The following is an 18,006-nucleotide window of genomic DNA, read 5'->3' as shown; positions in this document are numbered from 1 at the left end:
ACTGAAGCATGTGTGCAAGGGGAGGGGGGTTCTCTCTGGCCTTGTTCCCCTCTCAAGGAGGCCAGGTCTGCACTACAACCTGCCAGCGTAGCTCGGTCCGTCAGACGTGTGATCAGAGCTGCCCTGGCTAGGCCGGATGCAGCAATACGGGCAGACCAGCGCTGGCAGCAGTGTAGTCTGGTTCAGTCGGAGCAGGGCTGGAATGAGCTATCCTGGCAATGTTGTCGATATAAGCTCCGGCTGGACGGTGGTGGGATGGTACCCCAATATACCTACCCCAGCAAAGCAGGCTGAGCCTGGCCTGGGCCAGGGGGTTGGGATCTGTCTGGCTGACTCCTGGGATTTTATTGCAAGTCTTGGGGTATTTGGGGCTCTTCTTCAATCCCCAGCTCCTGGAGTCAGGTGACTAAGGGGGGATTTCAGCTTAGGGTTTGTTTGTAATAAAAACAACAAGGAGTCCGGTCCCGCCTTAAAGACTAACGCATTGATTTGGGCATAAGCTTTCGCGGGTGAAAAACCCACTTCTTCAGACGCACCATTTCATTTGTTTGTAATGAAAGTTTCTAGCCTTGGGGCTCTGGAGAAAAACTCGACTGCAAGGAATCCGCCTGCAAGTCACATGCTTTTTCCAAGCTAGTCTTGTGATTTTTTTTCAGTAGGCTGGACTCATGTTTGGGGGGTTTTTTTTTTCCCAATGATCACAGCAAGACCATGGCACCAGCTGCTTCCCCCCCTGCCCCCTGCACACACACACACATGCTCCAGCCCTCGGCTCCTGCACACTGTTGGCATCCCCATTGCAGTCCCACTGTGAGCACAGCCAGGTATTCTTATCTTCCCAGGCATAGAGGGGGCCAGCTCTCAGCAGTGGTTGAAATGCCAGCAGCTGCCCTGCTCCAGCCTGGACCCAGCCTCAAACTGCCCCTTGGCAGCTTCCTGCCTGGAAGCCGCCTCCTGCAGCTTCAGGCACAAGGGGCTTCTCTCTCTTTTCTCGGCGGGGCTGCTCCCTTCCCCCAGGAACGGAGCTGGCTCTTTGGATGGATCACTGGAAAAACCAGCTGGGCCACGCTGCTCTGCCTCTGGCTCTTAAAGGGCCAGGGCCCCCCTGGCTGGGTGCCAGTACACTGCCATGTGAGTGCAGCGAAAACAGGGCAAAATACTTGGGGGGCGACCACAGCTGCCCTGGAGTCACTGCCAAAGGCTGGGAGGGGGCCCTGTCCCGCCCCTGCGGAGCCGTGAGCTGGGTTCTCCTGTGTTCCAGGCCGGAGCGGGGGGCGTGTTGCACCTGGGGCTCTGGCCCACTGGCTTTCCAGCAGGGAGGGAAGGAGCCGGCTGCGTTTTGTGCCTGGCCCAGTCAACATGTTCCTGGGGTTTTTGTGCAGAGCTGCATAAAAACCCTCACAAACCTGCTGGGGTGGGGGGCAGCCTGGCATGAGCAGGATGCCACCAGCCCCAGCCTGGACAAGGGAGAGCTCTGCTCCCTCCGTGCCCCCAGGGGTGAGGTTGGAGCTGAGGATTGTGGGGGGCACACTGGGCCTGAAAGGATCCATAGAAATATGGGAGCCGTGTCTAGGGGTCAGAGAGGGGGAGGTGCTGGGAAGTCAGGACTGTTCTCAGCCCTGCCAATGACTTTGGGCAGGTGCCTTCCTCTAGCTCTGTGCCTCGGTTTCCCTGGGTGTGAAGTGGAATTGATCCTGGCCATATGGGACAGGTGAGGCTTAATGCATGCAGAGAAGGGGCAGGGGCAGCTCGCGTCAGATTTAGGGCCTGATGCTTCTTCGTTATGCTAGAGTGAATTCAGAGTACCTGGATCAGGCTCATTGGAGTTACAATGGCCGGGGTGGGGGGGAACAGGAGTGATTCAATGGCCGGGGTGGGGGGGAACAGGAGTGATGGATCAGGCTCACTGGGGTTTTGCACCAACAGCAGCCAGGGTAGACTCGGGCCCTGCTGTCCTGCCTTCGCTCGGGTTTGCCATGCCCAGGGAGAGAGCTCAGTGCTAGGAGCCCTGCTTGGAAATTCCACTTTGAAACCATTCCCTTCCCCCGGAGCGAACGCTGTCGGAAACTCTGGGCTCCGAGGCGCCCAGCCAGCTCTCCCTCTTTCCAAAACAAGCCGCTTTCAGCGGCGTCTGGCAGGGATCCTGCCTCCAGCCCCAACCAGGGCTCCAAGCCAGCGGAGAGCCCCCCTTTTACGTGTCACTCTCCCTCCTTCCCGCTGCTCTCTGCTCATGCGCTCCCTCCCCCCGCCCCCACTCGGGTGCCCCCCACTCCCTCCCACCACCCTGTTCCAGGGGAGAGGCTCCCCAGCCTCGTGCAATTCAAGGGGGGAGCTGGAGTCCCCACACAGTGGGGTGCCCGCTGTTGAGTCTCAGGCCTGGCCCTGCTTGCAGCTGCTCCATTGCTTCCAAAATCTTTTGGCAGGGCGCCCCTGCAGGCGGCAGGCGGCAGTGCAATTCCAGCTGGGCAGGGGAGGCAGGGCCCACCCTGCAAAGGGGCAGGCGGGGAGGGGCAGAGTGAACCAGGTAGCACCTCCAGGTGTGGGCAAGGGAAACAGGGCATCCCCTGGTGGCGTAGGGAGGCAGTGCACCCGGGCTGGGTAAGTACACAGAAGCCGGTTTACTGGGCTGTTCAGGAGGATGCCAAGAAGGGGGGAGCATGCTCATCCCCCCCACACATCCAGGGACAGAGGCCCTAGCACTGTTTCCCCCACCTCACCGTCCCTGGGGGTGCTGCTCAGGCCCCTCTCCTCTGGCAGGGAGTGTCCTGGGCTGCCCCCCACATGCCTGGGGGCAAGAGGCAGGAGAAAGCCTAGCCTTTCCACCAACATTGCGCTTCCCCCCCCCACACACACACACACACACACACGCTGCTGCTTCCCTTCCACGTCCAGGATCTGCCAGTGGAGGATATTACTCAGCTCCCAAGCATCCCCCTCCAACCTGGCCGGCAGCCAAAAGGGTGGAGCCTGGGGGGAGAGGAGCTTGTGGGCTGGAGTCCTGGGGGTGGGAGGAGAGATTGGGGGGGGCACAAGGTAGGACCGGGTTGGAGGAGAGGAGAAAGTTTAATAGCAAGTTCATGGACAAGCTGGGGGGTGGATCCTGGCTGGGGAGGAGGCGATAGCCCTGGGCCAGGGCGATGGGTGGCGTCTTCCAGCTGGGATTTTTCTGCTTCCTCCTCGTCTCTCTCTCCCTCCCGCCTCGTCCGCTCTCGTCTCTGGGAGAGAACCTGCTCCGACCTGCTCCCTCGCTGGCTTCAAGCCCTGCCTGCCTGCGATCCCCCAGCCTGGCTCCCCCTGCCCGCTCCAGTGGGCCCTGTTTGCAGCCTCCAGGAGCGGAGGGACTACTGGGGTCACTGGGAAGGGCAGGGCTCAGATGCTCCCTTGTGGGCTTTGATCAGTGCCATGGGCTTTAGACTGAATGGTGGCATGTTAGCCTGCGTGGTACCATCCCTGCCCCTTGCCCCACAAGCAATGCTGTCTTCCCCCTGCCCCATCCATCACAACCCTTTTGCTCTGCCCTCCCTGTAGCCTACTCAGAAGTGGCCATTTAGCCTGAGCCTCTGGGAGGCAGGCGAGTGTCGCTATCCCCATTGGGGGAAACTGAGGCACTGAGTTAAAGCACCTACTGAGGGTGAGTACCTGTTGTGGTTGCCGGGAGATGGCGGGCCTAAGCCAGCCCAAAGCTAAAGGCTTAACTGAGGGGGAGAGGCCATTGAACCCAGGCCAGGAGTAAATACTGGAGACAACAAATGAAAAAGCAGAGGTGGGATCCACAGGGAGGAATGGACCGGAGTGGGGAGAGAACCCAGGTGTCCAGAGCCCCCAGAGAACACAGCCCTGCGCCCCAGGACTGCGCTCCGGCTAGCCTGCAGCCCGCAAACGCCGGCAGGAAGACTCCCCGGGACTCCAGTGGGCTGTGGATCAGCTTCCCCCCACCCCAAAAAGGTCTATTGGACTCTGCGCTGGCATGAGCCATTTCCAGCCCCGCGGAGCAGCTCCGAAGAGGGGGGAAGTGAGCGTGGATCCAGCTGCTGTGCCCGGCTGCAAGGGGCGAGGGGCTGCTCTCCCCTGCTGCCAATGGCGCTATACCCTCCACTCCGGAGGGGCACCCGTGCCCCCTGGTGGCCCGTGCCCTCCCTGGGGCCTGGCTTCCAAGGGGCCGCTTTTCCCAGAGCACCGGTGACTGCTGGTTGGGGTCACTCCACTCCGGGCGGCCAGTTGACGCTTGACCCTGGCTGTCCCCCAGCCCCTGCAGAATCAGTCAATGCAGATCCTCTCCCGTGCTTCAGTCCCTCTGGCCCTGCCAGCCCGTCTCCAAATGCCTTATGGCCTCTGCCTGCGGACCCCCAGGGAGCTAGGGAACAGGGCTCCAGAAAGGGCCTGATCCATCCTTCGCTTCCAGGGGAATGTAACCTGACCAAGGAGAGCAGGCTCAGGGCCCGGGATTATCACCCCTTGCTCTGCAGCATGATGCTACCCTGGCTCACACGCTACGCCTGTCACCGTGGTATCTGAGCCCCAGAGCCGCAAAGATATTTAGGCTCCTATGGAAGCTAGGCGCCTAAATACCTTTGAAGGAGCTGGGGCCGGAGTGCTGAGGGAAGCACTGAGCCACGTGATTGGCACCGGCCGCTCCCGGGTGAGTCTCCATTCCTTTAGTGGTTGGGCTTGTTCGCTGATGTGGTCTGAGGTGGGCAGGCTCCTTGCAGCTCGAAGGGGAGGGGGAGAGGAGATGGTTGCTAGTTCCTGTGGGAGTGAGTCCCACGCTCCTTCACCAGCCCCTGGCACCCCCTACACCCCTGCACGCATCCCGTCTCCTGTGCTAACCTGCAGCGTTTTGCACCAGCTGACACTGTTGTAGCAGAGGTGCTGAGAAGGGTGGTCAGCAGGTATTCTGCACCTGTACCATCAAGTGCCTTGGGAAAAAGGACTGAGACCTTGACCTTGGCCCGGCCCTGATTCAAAGTCCACTGCAGTCAATCCCCCAGGCCCAGACCTTCAGAGGTGCCCAACTCCCACTGGTTTCAAATACCTTTGAGGAGCAGGGCCCCAGGGACTCAACTGGGCTTTGGCTGAGGTCAGGGAGGGTGCATGTGGGGCCCAGTGTTGTCACAGCACCCTGCAACCTCACTTCTGTCCCCCAGACACACTCTGCCTCCCACCCCCACTGCGGATCAACCACCCCCTGCTGGTGAAGTGTAGGAGAGGTAGCCCTCTCCCCCACCCGCATCTCCAGTGGAGGGTGAGACGTTCTACTCAGGGCGCTGGATCGCCTCAGCCCACGTGGCTTTACTGTCCTGCCCCACAGGATAGAATCACTGACCCATAGGGACCACAAGGCTCAGCTAGTCTAACCCCCTGCCAAGATGCAGGATTTGCACAGAGCCCCCTCTGCTATATTGCCTGCTTCCCCCCCCCCCCCAGCTTATGCACCACCGGCAAAGTCCTGCCAACCGGAGGAAAGATCTTTCTCCCCGTCCCTCGTATTTGCAGAAGGAGGCACCGTGCTGTCTGCTGTACGGGCCCCTGGCTTGGGCCAGGGCTTTGCGACAGCCAGTTCCCACCTCTAACCTAGAGTCGCCAAGTTGGATTTTTTTTTAATCGGTTCTTCCTTGCGCTTTGGGGAGGGGCGGGGTTGATCTTGGCTCAGCACTGGGGGCACTTTGTGTTTCCAGGGGGCTGTTTGCTCCGCCACTTGGGAGCCTCGCACTGTTGAGCACAGGCACTGCTGATTAATTAGTCCCGGGCCGGGACCCCATGGTGCTAGGCGCTGGGCAAACCCAGAGCCAAGACACAGTCGCTGCCCCAAGGAGCTTACAATCTACGTAAGACACGTAGGCTGATACGAATGGAAGTGGCGGTCAGTGACAGGGCTGTGGGCAGCTCGGCCTAGTGGTCAGAGCAGGAGCCAGGCCTACCACTGGTGGTTGCCAGGCGATGGCAGGCCTAAGCCCGCCCACAGCTAAAGCCCATTCAACCCAGGCCACTAGTAAATTCTGGGGACAACAGATGAAAAACCAGGGAAAGAGGAGTGAGGGTCAAAGCAGCCAAGCCTAACGGTCAGCGCAGGAGCCGAGAACCGGAGCCCAGGGGCAGAGCTGGAGCCAGAGGTCAGGAATTGGAGCCGAGGGTCAGCGCTGGGGTATCTGGAGGGAGGCATGGCTGGGAACAAGCAGGCATGGGTGCTAACACAGCCGCAGGCAAAGGCTTGGAACAGCTGCTCAACTGCTGCTGGGTTTCAGAGCCGGCTTGCTGGGCCGTCCAACTGCTCAAGTGGCGTGGGCAGCCGACTGCAGGCCGGCGGTGCTTGGTAGCTTGCCCAGAGACTGGCTCTGCGACAGGCCCTGCTTCCTGGCAGCGACCCCGTGGCAGCTGTGTTAGAGACCCTCACTTTTCTTTAATCCTTTGGGTCTTTTCACAGAACTCAGGCGATCCCGGTTCAATTCCCAGCTCTGATGCTGACTCTGTGTGAGGACGGACAAGCTGCTGCAGCTCTCTGGCCTCCGTTCCCCACCTGTAAAATGGGGGGAATGCTATCCCCACAGCCTCACCTACTTATACTGCAGGCTCTTTGGGGCAGGGGGCTTGGCTCTCGTGCTGTGTCTTTGCGGTGCCTGGGCCCCAGTCTCGGCTGAGGCTTCTAGCTCCTCGTGTCGTACACGTAACACGGTGCCCCTTGCACAGAGTGTTCCCAGCTGGTTTCCTGTCCAGCCCCGCGCTCCCTCTGCGATTAGCTGGGTCAATTTCTAGTTTCCCTTTGCGACTGTGTCACTCTGGTAATTACAGCCAGCCTGATTCCGCAGAGTTATTCTTGCTTGGGAATACCAGTGGGCTGGGCCCTGCTTTTAATGTCCTTTTGGGAGCTGAAATCCAGGACTAACTCTTCTGGCTTATCAGCTAGCTGCTAATTCCCTTTCAGAGTCCCTCACCCCTGCGATCAGCTGGGAGGCGGATGCCTGGCCCGGCTCCTCAGCTGGCGTCAATCGGCCTAGATCCCTGAAAATCAATGAAGCGACGCTGATTGACGCCAGCTGAGGATCTGGCCCATGCTGTTCCCTTGCGGAGGGAAGATGTGGGGGGTTGTTTTTTATTGCTCCCACACTAGCTCTCGGTAACTTGTAGAGGGCGAAATGCCGGGGAGTTGCGATTGAAGGTGGATCGGTGGGATTTAAGACAAGCGAACCACTCGTGCCCCAAGGCCTGGTGAGAGGGTCTGTGGACAAGCCAGAGCGGGAGAAAAGGGAGGGCGGCTCAGTGGCCCACGCCAGGCAATCTGGAGCCGCATAGGAAGACCAACGGTGAGCAGGTGCCCGAGCCAGCCCTGGTGTGCCTGCAAAGGGCTGAGATGGGCAGGAGAGGGCAGCACCAGAGCAGATTTCACCCAGCCTAGGATGGAGAGGAGGAGGAGGAGCGACCAGCATGTTGATCATCCCTGCAGCCCCTTCCGCTTCCTGTGGCTGGCTGGGAGCCCTGGGGCTCTCTGTGTCTGCACCTGATCTGGGGCGGGGCAGGGCTGCCCCTGCGGCTCAGACTCCGCCTGGCATCAGTCGCTCCCCCCAAAGGGCTCTGCTTTCTTTTGGCAGCTGGGGGAGCCCAACTGGCATGGGGCTGGGATTGAACTAAGCTCCCCATTGGCCTCCTTGAACTGAGCTTCTTCCAGGGTGGGACAGACACTGAACAGGCATTCGCCAAGGGGACTGGCTGGCTGCTCTCTGAGGAGCTTTGCCAGCTCCCACCTAATGGATTCTACTTGGCGTCCCTGTGCCTGGCTGGTTAGGACCTCGTGTGCCGTGAACTTCCTCCCAGCAGTGCCCTGTCTTAGAACCCCATTGGCGGGCACTTCCTCCCCCATGTGCTGTGAGCTTCCTCCCAGTAGTGCCCCCCTGTCCCAGCCCCTGTATGCTGTGAGCTTCCTCCTGGCTGTGCCCTGCCTGGCGCCGGCTCTGCCTCTAATGCTCGTTTCCTCCAATCGCAATCTGCTTGTCAGAGCCAGAGCAAATTCAAACCCTGGCAGTTCCCTCCCACCACTAACCTTGGCCATGCCAGTCAGTGCCGCCAGCGGTGGGAGCTTGCTGCCCGCCGTGCCTTGTCCGTGGCAGCTGCTGCTGGCTTCCAGAGCAGGTGCTGCTGCGTGTGCTCGAGAGATGCCCCTCAGGACACGGCAGCATCTCATCCCTTCTTGTCATTTTTTGTTGTTGGTTTTTTTTGTTTTTTTTGGCCTGGCCATGAGGTAGAAAATAAATAAATAACTAGCCCCGTGAATCCATTTGGAATTGCTGCCCCACGCTGCCGTCTCCTCTGGGGACAGAGTGTTACACAGATGCTTCCTTGCTCAACAGGAAGTTCTCCTTAGCTGCACGGGCTCCCACGTCCCCCCGATTAAAGCAAGATGCTCTCTGAAAGATGCCGTCAGCCGCGCAGGCCTCCCGGAGCTCAGGCCTGGCAGCCGCAATACTGGGAAATCAAGGAGGCTTGTTAGAAAAAGCAGGTAGGAAATAAGGAGGAACCCCCCCCGTCCTGGGGGTCTTTTCGTTATTATTATGCAGTATTATTACAGCAGAGTCAAGAAGGCCCAGCTGAGCTCCAACCCCTATTGTGCCAGGTGCTGCCCAGACACAAGGGAAGGACAGTCCCTGCCCCCCAAAGTGGCCAATCTAACTAGAGAAGGCAGCCAAAGGGTGGGAGAAAGGAAGGATTATTAACCCTATTTTACAGATGGGGAGTTGAGGCGCAGAGACACAAAGGGCCAGATTTTAACGCAATCTCTTGATATGGCAGGCAGGGCACTTTTGAAAATGTGGCCTTTTCTGACTTGCCCATGGTCAGCCTGTGATAAAGCCAGTTTAGATCTAGACCTCTTAAGCGGAGCCCAGTGCTCTAACTGCCAGATCTCCCCTCCTGGCCGCATCATGAACTTCGCACCAGACGGGCCCTGGGCAGAGAAGCAGTTTGAAACAGATTGCCTGTGACAGACAACAGGAAGGGCCACCGGACCATTCGGCCTCTCCAGTGCGGAAAGCGTGGGAAACAGTCCTTTGGGCATCAGCAGGTGTGTGGCTGGGGCTGTGTTTCGACAGAAGGGAGCTGGAGACGGAAACAAGAAAAGACTCACTTCAAAGCCTCATTACGAAAAGCTGCCCCTGGGGTTCACCCTCACCTGCTAGCATCTATTTCCCTAGCCTAGATTTGCCCCGTGAATGGTCTGACATTTATTAAACCGCGGTCTGCAGCCCAAACGTCGACTGACAGCTATGGATGTAAACAGGATGCTACGAGAGAACATGCCAGTAGGTGGCGCTCCAGAACATACAGCATGATGCCTGGGCTTGGTAGGGCCAATAAAACTTGTAGTGGCCTGCAAATGGCTTCCGCTTGTAATGGCAGCAACCTGCTTTGAGCACATCGCAGGCCGGCCTCCGGGGCGAGCCACAGCAAGGCCATGCAACAGCGGCGGGGAGGACATGGAGGAGAAACACAGTACCCCATTGAAATGGCCAGGGTGGGCTTTAGGGGGGATTTATTGACCTCACTGCTGTTCACATCTCTGCTCTTGCCAGGGCCGCCCAGGCTCTAATGATCAGAAGCGGTCAGGCGCTCAGAGACACCTGGGATCTAAGCAACCTTAGCATCCCTCCGTGTTGGAGCCCTGGCTCCGAGGAAAGAGCGTCCCCCAGCTGAGGTACCCACCGCAGTCCCTCGTACCATGCTGGGGCACACTGGGCTCAGGACTGATTCAAAGGGGGAGGATCGCCCCCAGCTTCTTGTCGCACAGCCATCCCTAACTCACTAGGATATTAGGGTGGGTACTGACACAGAGGAGAGAGTGCCCCCTGTTTACCAACTCCTGCATCTGAATCGAAGGCCTCCCATCCAGACTTAGCAAGCCAGCAATGACCCGCTCACAGCTGCAGGCATGGCTTGGGGATGTTTTTATTTAACCTGGTACACATTCTGCTTGCGATGCAGTGAGCCCCAGCTGTTCCCTGCTTGCTGCCCGGGCTCTCTTCCTCCCCTCTGGCTCTGGGTTTACTGATTCAAGCGTCAACCCTCCAGCAGTGCCATAAGGTTTCTTCGGGCCACCCTCTCTTGAGCCAGGATGACATCAGGCAGCCAGGTGGAAGCAGAAAGCGGTTCCACCATGATGAATAACACTGTCAGCGCTGAAGTCTGTGTGCTCTTTTCCAGAAGGATGCAATTGGCGGGGGGGGGGGGAGAGGGGTGTCAGAGGTCTGAGCTGGGATTAGACAGACATATTATGGGCACTTCTTTTCGTCATTGCTTTAACCCTTTGGATATTACTATGGCAAAATGAGTGACTTTCCAGAGGTAGCACTCTGGCCTGGGAGTCCGAACACCTGTGTGGCCTTGGGCAAGTCACTTTGCCGCTCTGTGCCTCTGTTTCCCCACCCTTTGTCTCTCTTGTAGATGGGAAACTGTTGGCGGGCTGGGTCTTGCTATGTGTGCACAGCACCTAGCACAAGAAGGCCTTAATCTCAGTAAGGGCCTCTAGGAGCTGTCATGATAATGTGTCACATCGAGATTTCCCTGTAACTGAGCCACTTCTCCAGCGCTGACTCTGTTCAACACCAACAGAGTAACCATCCAAACACTACAGTTTGCCATTCGAGCATTGTAGGGTTTACAAAAGGCTATTATTGCAGATGCTGTAATTTCTTGGTGTGTGTGTGCGGGGGGGAAGAATTGATTAAGGAAAAGAGGGGTAAAATTTAGGTCTAGAGTTTTTGATTCGCAGATTCCATGTCCACACACTCGCACTCTCTCTCTCACACACATATATATCATGAATTTGATGGCATGAATAAAGCCTAACCCAGCCTCAAACCATCCTGATCCAGGTTTTGTAAACCCAATCATATAACTCACAAGGTTTTGCCAAAACCGCAAACCCAGGTTCCCTGGTCCATTTCTGAATATTTATTTGCATCTCAGAATATGCAGCAAAAGGCATCAGAAAGGGAGTGCAGTCTAGTAGCCAGTGCAGGACCTTGGAGTCAGGACGCCTGGGTTCTCTTAGTTCTGGGAGGAAAGGGTTGCCTAGCGGTTAGTGCAAAGACCTGCTTGTCAGAGCTGCTCACATCTTTTCCGCCGCTCTGTCAATGATTCGCTGTGACCTTGGGCAAGTAATTTCATCTCTCTGTGCCTTGAGATTTATGGCCCAACTCCAGAAATTATCAGCACCATCTACAAAAATAGAAACATCTCCATTATTACATTTTAAAATATCATAAGGGCAGCTGAGTCGCACAATGGGAGGCACTGGCTCAGCTATACACACCCACCTCCCCACATATTAGCAAAAATATAGACACCTATGGTGGATGGGGAGAGAGTGAATCTTTCCCTTGAGTAGGGGGAGCTGCATGCGGTCTGTGCATGGATTGTCAAGGTACTAGAGCTGGGCTCGCTGTGGTGGATTAAGTAATCCCCTTAGCACACTGGGAGAGCGGTGTTGTGAGGAGTCATGCTTGGCTGGCATAAAGAAGTACGGCCATTGCCCTGGCTGAGGTTAGAGCCCCGGCTGTGGGGAGCCTTTCTGAACTTCTGTTTGAAATCCTCTGATGTGTGGGAAGATTTGGTTGATTCATTTTGAGTTTCCAGCTCCTAAGGTAGTTCTCCCTGAGAATAACTCTCCTGGCCTGGCCCAGCTAGCCAGAGCACCTTGAACGGGCCTTGCCGAGTGACCGTAATAAACAAAATAAAATCAAACTGCCGCTTTTGGTTTCCCTTTTGCATTTTATTCAGCATGATAAGCCATTAGTCAATTTCCCCTTTGTGTCTAGTCAATGTCACTTTCTTGGTCCCCTGCTCTCACACAAGGCTGCCATCTCTGGGCTGCAAATGCTGTAGGGGAGTGTTTATTCAAATGTTCTGTTGCTCTTACGGTTTGTAATTTTTTTTAACTCCCATTTAGGCCTGAATTTGATCTGCTGGCGTTGCCGTGAAACCCTCTCTGCTTTCACAAAAGAACAGGAGGACTTGTGGCACCTTGGAGACTAACAAATTTATTTGAGCATAAGCTTTCATGAGCTACAGCTCACTTCATCGGATGCATTATCAAAGGTAGGCCACCTATGGCCCGCGTGCCAAAAGCGGCCCGCGAACTGATTGTCAGCAGCACTCACACTGCCCGGGTCCTGGCCACGGGTCCGGGAAGGGGGGGCTCTGCATTTTCATTTAATTTTCAATGAAGCTCTTAAACATTTTAAAAACCTTATTTACTTTACATCCAACACTTGTTGGGTTATATATTAAAGACTTATAGAAAAAGACCTTCTAAAAACGTTAAAATGTATCACTGGAACGCAAAACCTTAGATTAGAGTGAATACATGAAGACTCGGCACACTGCTTCTGAAAGGTTGCCGACCCCTGGTCGTTCATCTGATGTAATGCTTACATTACGGTCGTGCCTGGAAACCAGCTGGGTTGGGACCCTGTTAAGCTAGGTGCAGTACAAACATGGTAAATGACCAGCTCCAAACCTACAGAAAGGATTCACGCACTTAGAGAACGTGCGTTCTCTCACAGACGCCATTGGAACGACCCAAGCACTCAAAGCTGACTGTTTGTGTCAGTGTTCGAAGGACTGGAGCCATATTTAGTCATTTTTACAAACACAGTTCAAATGAGATTTTCAAAGGGGCCTGAAGGGGTTAATTCTTTCAGAAACTGGCTCCTTACTCCCTTGGGCTGTTTTTCTGAGGCCTGGTCTACACGAGGAAATTAGGTCAGTCTAACTACGTTGCTCAGGGGTGTGAAAAATCCATGCCCCCTGCGTGACGCTGTCTTCTTAGCATCTGCGCAACGTGCCTCAAGTGGCATGTGACCAGGATTCATCACTGCTGATTGGATTGGTCCATTGATTGGATCATTAGCTTCTCCAGCCTGGCCCGGGTGCTGACAGGGAGCGTGATGCGGACACTGATCCACGCCCCGCAGCGACGCAGTTAAACTGACCTCCCGGCCGCCCGCTGCAGACAGCGCTAGGTGGATGGGAGACTTCTCCTGTTGACCTAGCTACCGCCTCTCGGGGAGGTGGATTATCTATGCCAACGGGAGGACCTGCCTCTTAGGCAGCATCTTCACTGGAGTGCCGCAGTTGCGGCGTTTTAAGTGTAGACAAGCCCCAAGTCTGAGCCTTTAATGGATCAGCCACACTATGGTTCCTCCATTGGAGACCGTAGCTAAAAAAGCAGTTTAATTGTCTATCTAGCTCTTCCTTCCTGGGTCTTGTCTATGCTGCGCCAGAGACTTTCAACAGTGGCTATTGATTTTGGAGGTCTGGTCTGAAACCCCTTAAAGGGGCCTGATGTTCAAAATGTTGATCTGTGTACGTTACTATAGGGGAGGCAGAATGCAAAGGTTTCGTTGAGTTGTTACTTGACTTGCGGTGGCTGGAAACGCAATTTGGACTTCACACACAGATCTGGGACCGTGTGCAAAGTTATAAAGAAAGGGCTAAGCCCAGAGACTCGGAGGATTCTCTCTTCCTTCGGTTGTGGCTATTAGCGTAATAGGAGTACAGGGCCATGGCCGCTCAGAAGATACAGAACTGGCATAGCTACCGTTGTTGAAATGTCTTATTCCTCGCTCTGTGACCCTGGATTGACCTGCAGCCATTGTAAAATGTTGAACCAACTAGCTAACATACAAAAGAAGACAAAATCAGTGGATCTTGTCAATCACAGCTGGGGAAATGTCTGGATGGAAAAGCCCATTCAGGTAGGGGGGGAGTCACAGGAGAAGGGGGTTGGGGAGAGAGAACCGTTTGGCCTAGTTTAGGAAAAGAGTAAAAGGAAACAGGGCAGGGGTGGAAGAGTAGTGGGAAGAAATGTACAAAGAAGAGCAGTAGCGTAGATTGGGCCCTGCCACTCGCTGCACTAGTGATCGAAACAGTGGTTGGAGAAGGGGACTACCAGCCACAAGACCTGCATTCTATTCCCAGCTGTGCCACAAACCCCGCTGCCCTTCCCCGTGCCTCAGTTTCCCCAGGCATAGCGAGAGGCACCTACCTCACAGGAATGGGTGTGAGCACTTAGAGTGGGGCAAAAGGGTATAATGAAACCAGTCTGTGCGACCCTCCCCGCCCGCCCTGCCCCACTGCCACAGGATGGGTGAGGGGATCGTGGCCTCCAGGTTGAAAATCCATTCTCTAGTGCCACTCTGACCCTATTTCCCTTCCCCAGAGATCCTGCAGCAAGACAAGCTGATACAGCTCCAGGGTCCTTTTACACAAAGGTCTTTCTTCAGCCTCTCCCGCTCCTGCGAATATTCGGGCGATGGAAGAGAGGGAGCACGGCAGGCCGTGCCCACGTTGCAGGGGGAGCGGCGCCTTCTGAACTGGCGTCTGGCACAGGGATCCTGCGGGGGAACCTGGCTGTCCAAGCAGCGACTGAAAGGGGACCGTGGAAGGCAGAGGGAAGGGTGCCCCGAGGTAGGGCGACCAGACAGCAAATGTGAAAAATCAGGACAGGGGGTGGGGGGAAATAGGAGCCTATATAAGAAAAAGACCCCAAAATCGAGCCTGTCCCTATAAAATCGAGACATCTGGTTACCCTACCCCAAGGGGAGGGGGCTAAAGAGAAGCAGCAGGGTGCAACTGCCCAGACTCCCTGCTCCTGCCTCGGGGTGTTTGTCTGCAAGGAAGAAGGGGACCAGACGTGCACTGAAAGCCAAGAGCAGGGAGATGTAGCTGGAGCCTCTGGATTAGGGAGGAAGAATGAAAGAGAGCAACCCTCCCCCCATCAGGATTGCTGCCTTGCTGGAAGAGACTCGGTTCTTTGCAACGCGTTGACACACAAAACCTGCTCCTTGGAGATCCCTACCCACTGGTCCCAGATACTCCAAAACCCTTCCCTGCTGGTCGAACCAGATTGCGCTTTGTTAGCTCCAGGCCTGATCACTGCTCAGACCTGGCCCCAGCCTAGTGGAATACTAACTGGGAGCCTGGCCTTTTCTCATCAGGCCTGGGGGTGTGGGAGGGGGCACTGGGGCGGGGGGGGGGGGCGAGATGGCCTAGCTGGAAGCAGACCCACTAATTCAACAGTAAACTCAGGCTCTCCTTCCACCTCCCCTGCCTATTACATGATTCTTTCCACTGCATGATGTTGTGTCCAGGAGGAACTGAAGATTCATACAGGTTGGGGGGGGGGGCGGGAATTGTCAGCTCCATCCACCCCCCTTCCCTAAATTTAAACAGGAAAAGCTTTTAAAACACACCTGCCTGTATGCCTGCAATACACTTCTCTTCTCTTTGCCACGGTGTGGGGAGCGGGCGCTGCACAAAGTGAGGAAGGGATTCGAGCAGGGGACTCGATGCAGGATGCCTGGGTTCTACTTCTGCCTTGAGGGGCAACTGATTTCACCTCCCTGAGCTTGGGTCTCCAGCTGTAAAATGAGGCTTGCATAATTCCCTGAAGTGGCCTGGAGGTTTGTTAGCAAAGAGCTTTGAGATCCTTGCATTGCTCGTACCTAGCATGTCTCAAACCAGGGCCTTCTTTAAAAGAACAAAAAGATTGTAATCAAGATGAAAACACCAGACATCATCGCTCCTTACACAGAGAACCGGGGAGGCTGGCTCCGTTAGTCTTAAACTCCAGGCATGAAATATGTCCGTGGATCAAAGCTCGGCTGTCCCAGTTCAACCTTCTGTGGAAGTCAAATTTAATTTCATGCCGTTTCTCCTGTGTGTGTGTGTGTGTGTGTGTTTTGATTCCATCGGCTCTGTATGGCCTGTTCACAAGAAGCTAGGCTTACTCTGATGCCCTTGACCAAAATTTCACACTCTTCACCCCTCCCCCTGCCATTATTTGGTTCCTGTGTGCCGGTGGTTTGTCACCGTCAAGCATAGAGGTGCCCGCTGAGTGAGGCAGGCAGGGATCCTTTGGGGTATAAATGTTGTTCATCAGCTTCCATATGAGGAGAGATTAATAAGACGGGGACTTCTCAGCTTGGAAAAGAGACGACTAAGGGGGAATATGATGGAGGTCTATAAAATCATGAGTGGGGTGGAGAAAGTGAACAAGGAAGTGTTATTTACCCCTTCACATAACACAAGAACCTGGGGTCATCCAAAGACATTAATAGGCAGCAGGTTTAAAACAACCAAAAGGAAGTATTTCTTCACACAATGCACAGCCAACCTGTGGAACTCCTTGCCAGGGGATGTTGTGATGGCCAAAAGTAGAACTGGATTCAAAAAAGGACTGGATAAGTTCACGGACGATAGGTCCGTCAATGGCTATTAGCCAAGCTGGTCAGGGGCACAGCCATGTGCTCTGAGTATCCGTAAACTTCTGATTGCCAGGAGTTGGGACTAGAAGATGACAGGAGATGGATCACTCAATAATTGCGCTGTTCTGTTCCCTCTGAAGCGTCTGGCACCAGCCACTATCAGAGGACAGGATACTGGGCTAGACAGACCATTGGTCTGACCCAGTATGGCCGTTCTTATGTTTTTCATGTTCATTTAAAAGCTGAAGGAAAGAAAATGACTTAATGGAGAATTGATGTCTAAGGCCCCGATCCTACAACTGGATCCTTTTGGGTGGACCCCTTTAGGCCAGCAGATGGACTAGTGTTGCAGGACCTGTACCTAAAAATGCAACCATCTTTTCAAGGATCTGTGGGATCCCTGTCTTATTTTAATCCTCTCCCTAAAATTTGTTAATATCAATTCCTCCCTCCTACTCTGTACATACTCACAACACACCAGGAAGTGTTACCAGCTCTTACAATCTTATTGCAAGAGTCTTAAGCGATGGTCTAAAACCTGGAGTCCCGTGGAGTGAATTTCAGCTGTCTAGGACAGGTGCTGGAACGAGGGTTTCTGGGAGTACTGCCGGACCCCCTGGCTTAAAGTAGTGATAACAACCCAAATAGATGGTTTCAATCTTTAGCACCTGGCCCTACTATAGAAATTGTTCCAACACCACTAGATTCTAGTTCTTGTGGTTATGGAGAAAAGCCTGAAAGCATGACCTATGGGCTCAGAAACAAGAAGGCAAAAGAAAAAAAATAAAAATTATTTCTCTTTCTCTCTCTCTCGAATTTTAAGCCAGTCTCGTGATTTTTGGAGGGCCTGATTGAGAGCTTGGGGTTGGTAATACTGTATAACCTCACGCACAGCGAAGCAGCCTGACCTACAATACACTTGCCTTCACCCTTCGACTCAGCACACCTCTTACTTGCTCATCGCTCACTCAGAGATAAAACCCATGGGCACACAATACATTTGTGTTATGACATTTACCAACCGTGCAGCCAAAATGGAGCCACCACCCATGCAGCTCCAAAAATCCCCTCCACATGGATTCTCATGGTCATTCTCTCATCTTTGTCTGTCTTGTTCATTCATACAGCCCAAACGCTTGCACCCAGCGCCAATTACTAGCATATGCACAATGCACTTACACAACCCCTTCACACAACCCAAATCAGTCCCTTGACATGTTAGCTTATACACAGCACATGCCAGATCCCGTCTGTACACAACTCCCTTCCACAGCATGCTGCCATTCATCCAACCAATAACTTTTGCACACGCTATCTTGCCCACGTGCTCTTGTGCACACACTCTCGCCTGCATGCCCTTGCACAGGGAACCTCTCTTGCATGCTCTTGCACACGCAACCTCCCCCGTGGGCTCTTGTGCACACACTCTCGCCTGCATGCCCTTGCACAGGGAACCCCACCTGCACGCTCTTGCACACGCAACCTCCCCCGTGGGCTCTTGCGCTTTACGCTTTCAATGTCTCTTGCACACTCAGTCTCTCATCTTTTCACACGCACTCTCATTCTCGTGCATGTTACGTTTTCTCGCGCGCACACACACACACACACACACACACACACACTCTCTCTCTCTCTCTCTCTCTCTCACTTTCTCTTTCTCTCCCTATCTGGGCGCTCCTGCCCCTTTAAGGGTTAATCTTCCTCTCCGCTACATCGCGTTCCACAGATTGACACATCCTCCCGGCGGCAGGTC

Source organism: Eretmochelys imbricata, chromosome 25 (assembly GCF_965152235.1).
Source record: "Eretmochelys imbricata isolate rEreImb1 chromosome 25, rEreImb1.hap1, whole genome shotgun sequence".
NCBI lineage: Eukaryota > Metazoa > Chordata > Testudines > Cheloniidae > Eretmochelys > Eretmochelys imbricata.
The sequence above is the reverse complement of the archived record's forward strand: the minus strand, read 5'-3'. Positions refer to the sequence as shown.